This window comes from Dendropsophus ebraccatus, chromosome 10 (assembly GCF_027789765.1).
Source record: "Dendropsophus ebraccatus isolate aDenEbr1 chromosome 10, aDenEbr1.pat, whole genome shotgun sequence".
NCBI classification, from domain to species: domain Eukaryota; kingdom Metazoa; phylum Chordata; class Amphibia; order Anura; family Hylidae; genus Dendropsophus; species Dendropsophus ebraccatus.
The window spans coordinates 43,761,794-43,772,852 of NC_091463.1; positions in this window are offsets into that span (position 1 = coordinate 43,761,794).

An 11,059-nucleotide genomic window follows, 5' to 3' on the forward strand; every position below is an offset into this window, starting at 1 on the left:
CGCTACATTCCTATGTACAAGTCCCTTGCTCTTCTTAGTTGCGGCAAGAAAGGCAGATTTTGTGCGGAGATGTTGAATGCGGACAATGGTATCACGGGGGACCTCAGTGGGCAGGTTTTTGGGCCTAGGTACCCGTCGCACCCAATCAATACTAGAACATACTCCTCAATACGCCTCCAAGGATTCATCAATGAGGCTTTGGACAAAGTGCGAGAGGTCCGGAGCCAAAATAGCTTCAGGGATGCCCCTTATTTTCACGTTATGTACTCGAGAACGGCCGTCCACAGTTGCTAATACATTGCGTAGATGATCCACTTCCTCATGCAGAGTCCAATGCGACTCAATCAAAGTGTTATAATTAGAAGCAAACTCAGCCATTGCCCCTTCTAGCCTTTGCACTCTCTTTTCCATAACATGAACAGAGTCTTTGATGGCTGCAATAGTGTGTTTAAAGCCATCCTGCATGAAACGCTGCATTTTCAGCAAAATGGATTTTAGAGAATGGATGGTCAGTGGCGTTGAAGAATCCAGCAAATCATCCAGGCCGTTCATGCCAACAAAATCAGGGGCATCGGCACCACATAGCATATCAGTATGCTGAGCTTGTTGGTTACCTCCAAGGTTAACAGCTTCAATCATGGTGAGATGCGGTGGAGGAGAAGCCGCAGAGATTCGGGTTACAGCTGTCACAGGAGAACGTGGAGTCTGCAACTGCTGTCCCTGTCGTTGAGCAAACTCCGGAGCCGTGGGGGATAATCTGTTGTCTTGCCGACTAGAAGTGTAGCCGTCCCCTCTAGAGCCTCTTTCACCGGAATGCTGAGATGTCGGGCCCCGGGAGGGAACCTCCAGGGTCCCTCCCCGACGCCCCTCCGTTGAAACATTGCGTACCGGAGGAGTCTGCCACCCTTCTCCGGCAGCTGCTAACAAACAATCCAGGATAGGGTCCGTGCGGGAGCCTGCGCCATGTTGTGGAGGTGGTGCAGTCTGTCGGGAGGCTTGTTGTTGCCTCCGAGCGGCCGCTGTCGCTTTCCGTGATGTCTGTCTTGACATCGGGGATGATACCGGGAGTCAGGCTTACCCGGGCAGTAATCAAAGTTGACCAAATAGCAGAATAACCGTTGCTTGGAGGCCGATACAGCAGGAGCTCAGAGCAAACAAGTCTTCTCTCCTCAGCGGCTAGCCACGCCCCCAGAGTTTAGATTTTCACGCCATACCGTCATCTCTTATTGGGACGGTACTAGTAGAAAAGACGTGTCTGAGGGGCAGCGTACGCTACGATACCCCCAGACACATCACTGGATGATGAGCATGAATGGAGGTAAAAAGGATCCCCCCATTCATCCTCACAGGCTGTTTCGGTGTCTGAGGCAATAGTAGCGTATGCGTCCTCCACCGAAAACACCCTGGGGCCATCTTTATACGGGGATTAGTATATGGGGTATGTAAATGTGTAATGTAGTGTAGTGTAGTGTAGTGTTTTTTAAATTTTTTTTTTTTTACAGTAAGAAAAAATATACCTACGCCAAGACAGGAGTTGCTAATAAATGCCGCACTTATCAGCAGATATTGGCGGTCGGATATAGGGGGAAAAACGCCCCTACGCAAAAAAGGAGGATCAGCGGCGTTAGGGCACATAAAAAGAAAAAAAAAATAGAAAAAAAAAACAAACTCTTTTTAACACAAAGCCACTGATCAGTGTATAATATACACTGATCAGCCGCTAGGGGGCAGAAGAGTGAAGATTGCCGAAGCCCAAAGAGCCGAAGATTTCTGAAGTTAGACGACGTGGACCCGACGGAACCCAACACAGAGAAAAGGACGCGCGGACCGCCGATCTTTGTTCCGGACACCGGGATCAGGTGAGTACACTGCACTACACTGCACACACACCTGTTCTGCACCCCTCAGCTACCTTTTTTAACTATTTGATCGCTGTGATGGGCCGGCTGGTACTGGAGATCGTGGGGGTGGCATCGGCGCTATCTTTTGGGGGCTCACTAATGGCGATTGGTGCTGCCTCGGACAGCACCAATCGCCATTGCTTTCCGGGTCACCGATGACCCGGAAAGATGTTTTCAGCTGCTATCAGCTGATCTGTATTGATCAGCCTATAGCAGCGATCGTCGGCAGGCCATCTTCCCCGATCGCTGTGTGTGTACACACAGCGATCGGGGAAACATTGGGCGTAAATGTACATCAGTTTGCGTTAAAGCCCACCCTGCGGGGGCGTACATTTGCGCCTGATGTCGTTTAGGGGTTAAACAAGGTTAATTGATTGCATTATTCCTATTAATGTCATGTGTCCTTGAATTCATGTGTGTATTACAGTAGAGATGAAGGCATTAACTCGATTGCACTTTCCTCACTAAAGGTGCGTTTACACGTAACGATTATTGTGCGAATTTGCGCGATAACGATTGAATTCGAACGATAATCGTACGTGTAAACGCAGCGAACAATCAACATGTTATCAAATCGTCGTTTGCAAAAAATTCGCAGATCGTTCGGTGTGAACAGTCATTCGCCGATTTAACCAATGTGTGAGATAGGCTTAAGCCATAGAAAAACTTTCACAAAACGAATTTTCTCTCTTCGCCCTATGACGGCACCCCCGGAGAGGTCCACCTCCTACTCCCATAGGACAGGAAACAGGATACAGGAAATCCCTGGATCATATAAAGAAGTAAACTCCCCTCCTCTCATCAGTTTCTGTTTCCTGTCCCCATGGGAGCAGGAGCTGGAAGGGCTTCTTCCCCCTTCCCTAGATAAAGGAAGTGACTGGGGGTTACCGTGTAATACTTTACCGGCTTCCCGGTGGCGTCAGGCTCTGAATGGGGAGCAGCCTCCAAGTCTGGTTTCCTCCCCCGACACCTCCATAAGATGGGTCCCTGGGGCTCCCCTGGCCCTCCTCGGTATGGTCCGGTGCTCCGGTCCACAGCGCGGCGTTCACGCGCTCTGCGGTATGAGTGCTGGATGGTGCTGGAGAGGGGGTTGCTCTGCTGGCCGTGTTCGGCAACTTCCGGGGCTGCGGCCTGCTCAGGTGGAGTGCCGGGAGGGTGATGCCGATCAGCAGCCAGCCAGTCACGTGAGATTTTGGCCGAGGAGGACGCCAGGTGAGTGCTCAGTATTGGGTGCTCTAGCAGTATCTTTCTTAGTGCTGCTGCCTGGCGTTTTTCCTACTGCTTCTGAGAACCAAGGCTGCACCTCCAGAATCTTTGTATGATCAATATGGAGGCCGAAAGTGCTGAACTATCAGAGACTCCTCCATCTGTGACTCAAGCCCCTGTGGTATGGAGTGGGTAAAAAGGGATTTTCCCCAACTAAATTTTTTACTTCTTTTTTGTCTAATAGATCACCCATGTTTTCTCATTTTAGGAGGGTTCAACTAGAAAGAGTCATGCTAAAAGCAGAGATTGCCCCGTTTGTAGGAGGAGATTGAGTAGTTCTTACAATAAAGTGCTTTGCGGTAGCTGTATGAATAGAGTCCTCGAGGAGCAGGGACCCTCGTTTATGCGTAACATGAGAAACATGATAAAGAAGGAAATTAGGGTAGGTCGCCTTTAATTTAAAAAAAAAAAGGAATTGAGTTTTTTTTTGTACATTTATTTTATTTCTATTTTAGGCTTCCATGCCCTCTCAAGCACCAGCCTCCGCCCCAGCTCCTCCTCTGGCACCTATATCGGCACCTGTCGTACAGTTACCTTTGGCTACCCCGGTCCCCCCCACCCCCCCTATTATTGAGGTGGAGGAGTCTGTTTACAGCAGATCAATCTCCCAGCCTCCGTCTTCCTTGGGGGACGATGAGGACCTATCGCTGGGTACAGACGAACCAGAGGCGGGCCCATCTAATGCAGAATGCCTGGAGAAAGAAGTAGCGACACCTTCTCCTACTGCTGATTATATAGAATCATTAATCAATGCAGTAAGGGAGACTATGGGCATAGAAAAGGTCCCTGAAACTCTCTCTAACTCTGCCCGTAGATCCATGTGGATTAAAGAATGGAAAGGTGATGTCACCTCAAAATCTAAGTTGTGTGGAGTACCTTGTGAGGGCAATCTGCTTTTCGGTCCAGCCTTAGATAATATTCTCAAGAAGGCTTCTGACAGAAAAAAGGGGTTCCCTCTGATCCTGCAGCAATCTAGCCGTCCATTTAACCCTTTGAGGACCAGGCCCAAAATGACCCAGTGGACCGCGCAAATTTTGATCTTAGTGTTTTCGTTTTTCCCTCCCCCCTTTCTAAGAGCTCTAGCACTCTCAGTTTTCTATCTACAAGCCATGTAAGTGCTTGTTTTTTACAGGAATAGTTGTACTTTGTAATGGCGTCTTTCATTTTACCATAACATGTATGATGAAATTCCAAATATATTATTTATGAAGATATAAATAGGTGAAATCGAAAAAAAGAATGCAATATGGTAACGTTTGGGGGGTTCCTGTGTCTACGTAATGCACTATATGGTAACAGCGACATGACACAATTATTCTATAGGTCAGCCCGAACACAACCACATGCAGGTTAAACAGATTCTCTAATGTTATATATGTATTTTTTTTATGAAATCCTTTTTTTGGCAAATAAATATTAATAAAATGGGCCTATTGTGACGCTTATAACGGTTTTAATTTTTCACCTACGGGGCTGTATGGGGTGTCATTTTTTCCGCCATGATCTTTAGTTTTTATTAATACCATATTTGTGAAGATCAGATGTTTTGATCACTTTTTATTGATTTTTTAAAATATATAATGTAACATAAAATCGGTAATGTGCGCACTTTTTTCCCTCTTTTCGTGTACGCTGTTCACCGATCACAATGACGCTTGTTATATTTTAATAGATCGGACAATTACGCACGCTACGGTATATTATAGGTTTATCTATTTATTTATTTTTATATGTTTTATTTATATAATAGGAAAGGGGGGTGATTTCAACTTTTATTGGGGGAGGGGTTTTGGGGTAGTGTAATAGTGGTTTTAACTTTTTTTTTTTTTTTTTTACACATTTGAAGTCCCTTTGGGGGACTTTTACATACACTACTTGGATTTTTACACTGACCATTGCTATGCCATAGGCATAGCATTGATCAGTGTTATCGGCTATCTGCTCATTGAGCCTGCCTGTGCAGGCTCAGTGCAGCAGAACGCCGATCGGACCGCACGGAGGCAGGTGAGAGACCTCCGTTGGTCCGTTTCAACGATCGGGACCCGCGCAGTCACACTGCGGGGGTCCCGATCGGTAAGTGACAGGGGACTCCCCCTGTCACTTACACTTAAACGCCGCGGTCGCGCCGTTTAAGGGGTTAATGACACGTGGCAGCGCGATCGCTGCAGCGAGTCATTACCGGTGAGGTCCCGGCTGCTCACTGCAGCCGGCCCCCACCTCCTATGAAGCTTCATAGCGGGAGAAACACCCAGGACGTAGAGTTACGTCATGGGTCGTCTGGGGACAGACTTCCATGACGTAACCCTACGTCCAGGGTCGTCTACGGGTTAAGGGAAAAGGTAGGAACACACAGAGGGCCTCTAACACTAATTCTTATTCCAATACAAATAAAAAGGAATGGGGGCCCACCAAGAAGTCTAAAGGATTTCTCTTTAAAGCGTAACTGTCGTATTTTTTTTTTATTGCAGAAATCAGTAGTATAAGCGATTTTAAGAAACTCTGTAATAGGTTTTATCAGCCAAAAAAGCCTCCTTCTGTACTCAAGAAGCAATCTCCCAGCCTCCCCCCCTGACTTCTTATCTGTGCATTATCAGGCAAACACGTCTTCATTACAGAGAAGCCAGTGAAGACGGGTTCCTCTCTCCATTCTATCCTTATGGAGGGAGGAGGGGCCGAGGGAAATGAGGGAGCAGGAAGAGGTGACATGAAGGTCAGCTGTTTGGAGACCGTATGGACACCTAAACCACAGGATTCAGGGGTCAGAAAGGTCAATGCTTATCTATGAACTTACTGAGAGAAGATTGCAGGGTGTTGTGCTTTGCAGGACTGCTCAGTCACTCCTAACAGCCCCTCCCCTCTCCATAGCCACATAATGGAGACAGAAATCCTGCTGCTTCTGCAGTGAGGGGGGAGGCTGGGAGATTGCTTTTTCAGTCCAGAAGGAAACTCTTTTGGTTTATAAAACCTATTACAGAGTTTCTTAAAATTGCTTGTACTGTTGATATTTAATGTTTTCAAAAAAATGGCCCTGAAATGACAGTTACGCTTTAAGGGTTCAGATAACGCCAAAAAACCTGCTCAATGACGCCTGGTCCCTGTGGGGGGTCGTCTTTCTTATTTTTTGTCACAATGGTGTGGTATTTCCAATAGCTCTTTTGTATTGGATATAATAAAGCACGGTTTGAAGATTTCTTTTGTGTCCTCCCCAGGGGAAAGATTTGTTATTACGGACTTGTCATCCGAACCCGAGAAACATACGGCGCTTTCTATGGAAGGGCAGTCTTTACTTGTAAAGAAAGTTTTGGTTCCCGTTCCGGAGACGGAGTGTGGTAGGGGCTTTTACTCCACTATGTTTTTGGTAAGGAAACCCAATGGTTCTTTCAGAACCACTATTAATCTTAAACCTCTTAATAGGGTTTTGTCTTACGAAAAATTCAGGATGGAATCGGTTTCCTCAGCCATTTTGAATCTTTCACAGGATTGTTTTATGGCTACCCTAGATTTAAGGGATGCTTATTATCATGTCCCAATCGACCCAGACCATTAAAAATTCCTTAGGGTGGCAGTCAGACTCAATGGTTCAGTTTGTCATTTCAAATACCAGGCCTTACCCTTTGGCATCTCACAGGCACCTAGAGTGTTTACTAAGGTGATGTCAGAGGTCATGGCACATGTTAGAGAAAGGGATATAATTATTGTTCCCTATCTGGATGATTTTTTACTGGTCGGTGACTCAGTGACCTCACTTCAGTCCCAGATCAAGGCAGTAGAAGACATCCTATCCAAATTGGGTTGGGAAATTAACATGAAAAATCCAATAAAATCCCCTCTCAACATTGTCAGTTCCTGGGGATATGTCTGGATTCGAGAGCTAAGAGATCCTTTCTACCAGAGAACAAGATTTCCAATATTCTTTCTAGAACACAATAGCTTTTAGAAAATCCTATTACTACAATTAGGAAGGCCATGTCTGTGTTGGGTCTATTTACATCCTGCTTTCCGGTGGTTCCCTGGGCACAGTACCACTCTAGGGTGTTACAATCACAAATTCTTGGTGAATGGGATGGTGTCTCTGAGTCTCTTGATTCTCCTTTCACTCTATCTCCACAGACACTCAGGTCTCTCTCTTGGTGGATGAAAAAGGATCATCTCTCCAAGGGACTACCTTGGAATCTGGAAGGCATTCTAACCATCACCACAGATGCCAGTCCCAGAGAGTGGGGAGCCCATTTAGGCACTCACGTATTCCAGGGCCTGTGGACCCCAGAAGAAGCCAAAGACCCTCAGAACGTGAGAGAACTGAGAGCAATATTCTTCTCCTTGTCCCAGGCTCTTCCGTTAATAAGAGACAGAAATGTAAGAATATTGACAGACAACAGATCGGCAGTGGCGTACATCAGTCACCAGGGAGGTACAAGATCGCTGCAACTAATGAGAGTAGCCCACTTCTTGTTCAGACTAGCTCAGTCACATTGTCTGTCCCTCTAAGCACTTCACTTGAAGGGAGTGGACAATGTAAAGGCAGATTTTCTCAGCAGACACTCTCTCAATCAGGGAGAGTGGGAGCTTTGCCAAGAAGTTTTTCTACAAATATGCAGCCTGTGGGGATCAAAAGAAATAGACCTCTTTGCCTCTCGGGCAAACAGAAAGATCCACAATTTCTTTTCCCTATGTCCCGCAGACAAGCCCAGGGCCCTGGACGCGTTAGCTCAACCATGGGGCAGAGGTCTACTGTACGCATTCCCACCCATCAGATTAATACCGAGAGAGGTCAGGAAGATCAGGCAGGACAAGGCCCATGTAATTCTAATCGCACCGTTTTGGCCAAGAAGGGTGTGGTTTACTTGGCTCAGGAAGTTGTCTCTGACAGACCCATGGATACTTCCGGATAGGGCAGATCTCCTCAACCAGGGCCCAGTCTTACATCCACAGGTTCAGAATCTTCACTTGACTGCATGGCTGTTGAAAGGCAGTTGTTGATAGACAGAGATCTTGCATCCGAAGTAATCACCACGTTGTTGGCCAGCAGAAAGAGAGTTACCTCTGCTAAAAATTTATGTACATGGAAAGCATTTTGTAAATTTGTAAATAAACCTGTTAATGTCCTAGATCCTCCTGACATTCCTTTGATCTTACAGTTCTTACAAGAAGGTCTGAACAAGCACCTCAGGCCTAGTACCATTAAGGTGCAGATCTCTGCCCTCAGTGCGCTCTACGACTATAGACTGGCCGAGCATTAATGGATTAAAAGATTTGTAAAAGCAACCTCCAGATTGTGTCCCACAGTCAAATCTAAGGTTTCTCCTTGGGCTCTTAATCTGGTCTTGAACGGTCTCACTGCAAGCCCTTTTGAACCTTTAGTAGATTGCAATATTAATTTTTTGTTTACAAACTAGCCTTCCTCTTAGCAATAACATCAGCCCGTAGGGTCAGTGAGATTAGAGCTTTCTCAATACAAGCTCCTTACATGACCATTAGAGAGGACAGGGTTATATTGTCTCCTGACCCAGCTTTCCTTCCAAAGGTGGTTACGGACTTCCACAGGTATCAGGAGGTGATACTACCATCATTTTGCAACACACCAGCTAATGATCGAGAATTATGTTTTCATAGTCTGGATGTTAGGACAGCTATTCTGCATTATTTAAAGGTCACAGAAGATTGGCGTTTATGTAATAACTTACTAATATCCTTCCAAGGAAAGACTAAGGGCAAGTCAGCTTCTACACAGACGATAGCTAGATGGGTCAAACAGGCGATTGGAGAATGCTATAAAGCTAAAAACATGATAGCGCCAGTCGGGTTTGGGGCTCATTCCACCAGAGCAGTAGCAACTTCATGGGCAGAAAGGGCAGCCGTTTCCATTGATCAGATCTGCAGAGCAGCTACATGGAGCACTCCACACACATTTTTTAAACACAACAGGTTACAACTGTCTTCCACGGAAGATTTAACATTTGGACGCAGAGTATTGCAGGCTGTAGTCCCTCCCTAGGCGGTTATATTCCTATTCTACTCTCCAGGGGTGCCGTCATAGGGCAACGAGAGAAAATTCAAAATTACTAACCGGTAATTTCTTTTCTTTGAGCCCATGACGGCACCCCGCCTAAATCCCGCCCATATATATATAAGTAAGATATTTATAAAAAAAAATAAATAATAATAATACGATCGGGCCAATTATCGTTTCGTGTAAACGCACCATTACTCTCCTCCACCAATACACCCAGATTATTTCTGAGTGCAACACTTTGTTTCCTAATATTTATGCTTTCTTTTTTATCGGTTATTGCACTTGCTATATTGCTTTCTTTTTACATTGTACGCGATATCTGTGCGTGTAAAATGACCCTTTGGTACATATTACATGGCCCAATAACTTTAGTAAACCAGCGCCGGTCTGCTAGATCGGCGCTCCTTTACTAAGCCCATTATATGGCTTGATTATCACGCAAGGACTGCATGGACATTGTCAGCGATGTCCTTGCAGCCTTTGCTGTATTTAGTTTATAATAAATTGTTTGGGTGTCTCTCTGGCTTCTCCACACTCTCTGCAGCTGCCAGCCAACTTCAGAGGCAGTCTCTGAAGTGACAGGATGCTCAGCCAATCACTGCCACTGTGGTCCAATCCCGGCCATCCCATCCCAGCCAGAAGAGAGCATGGAGAGGCAGTGTATACAGGTTATTATCTTTACATAGTCATTTACCAACAGCCGGGCCGGCTCCAGGCTTTTGTGGGCCCCTGGGCGACAGAGCCTCAGCGGGCCTCTTTGTATAGCAAATTATGTGGCATTATTGTTAAGACTAGACAACTTCAGAAAGAAGATTATTACATTTTTATATACTGACTACTGGGTGACCTCCATCATACTGACTACAAGATGCTAGGAAAGCTGGGTGACCGCCATTATACTGACTACAAGATGGTAGGGAAGCTTGGTGACCTCCATCATACTGACTACAAGATGCAAGGAAAGTTGGGTGACCGCCATTATACTGACTACAAGATGGCGGGGAAGTTGGGTGACCTCCATCATACTGACTACAAGATGCTGGGAAAGCTGGGTGACCGCCATTATACTGACTACAAGATGCTGGGGAAGCTGGGTGACCTCCATCATACTGATTACAAGATGCTGGGAAAGCTGGGTGACCGCCATTATATTAACTACAAGATGGTTGGGAAGCTGGTTGACCGCCATTTTACTGACTACAAGATGCTAGGAAAGCTGGGTGACCGCTATTATACTGACTACAAGATGGTGCGGAAGCTGGGTGAGCGCCATCATACTGACTACAAGATGCTAGGAAAGCTGGGTGACCGCCATTATACTGACTACAAGATGCTGAGAAACTGGGTTACCGCCATCATACTGACTACTATACAAGATGCTGGAAAGCTGGGTGACCTCCTTTATACAAAATCCTGGGAAAGCTGGGTGACCGCCATTATACTGACTACTATACAATTGCCAATAAATCTGCAATGTGGATTGATACTAAGTGGGGTATAAACCTCATGATCACATTGATTACATATAATTCATGGACCCCAGGTTAAACAATACTCAGCTCATCCATGTAAAGTGCAAGTGGCAAATATAACTGCAAGGGTCAGTGCAGTCTTCCTTGCCTCATCACAGCATCACACTGACCACAGAAGACAGTCCTGCTTCCCCACAATAACATTGCCCCTCAGCCTCACCCTCCAACACCTTTCCTTTCTCAAGGAGTAGTGAAGTTGGAGGGAGACAGGAGAGGCTTATATATGACAAGCCTCCCATGTCACAGGTACCATTGAGGGGTGTCTGAGGTTTCTCGCTCATATCATTGGGAGACACTGGTACAGTGAGTATAGGCTGGTGCTACTAGGAGGCGACACTAAGCAAAGA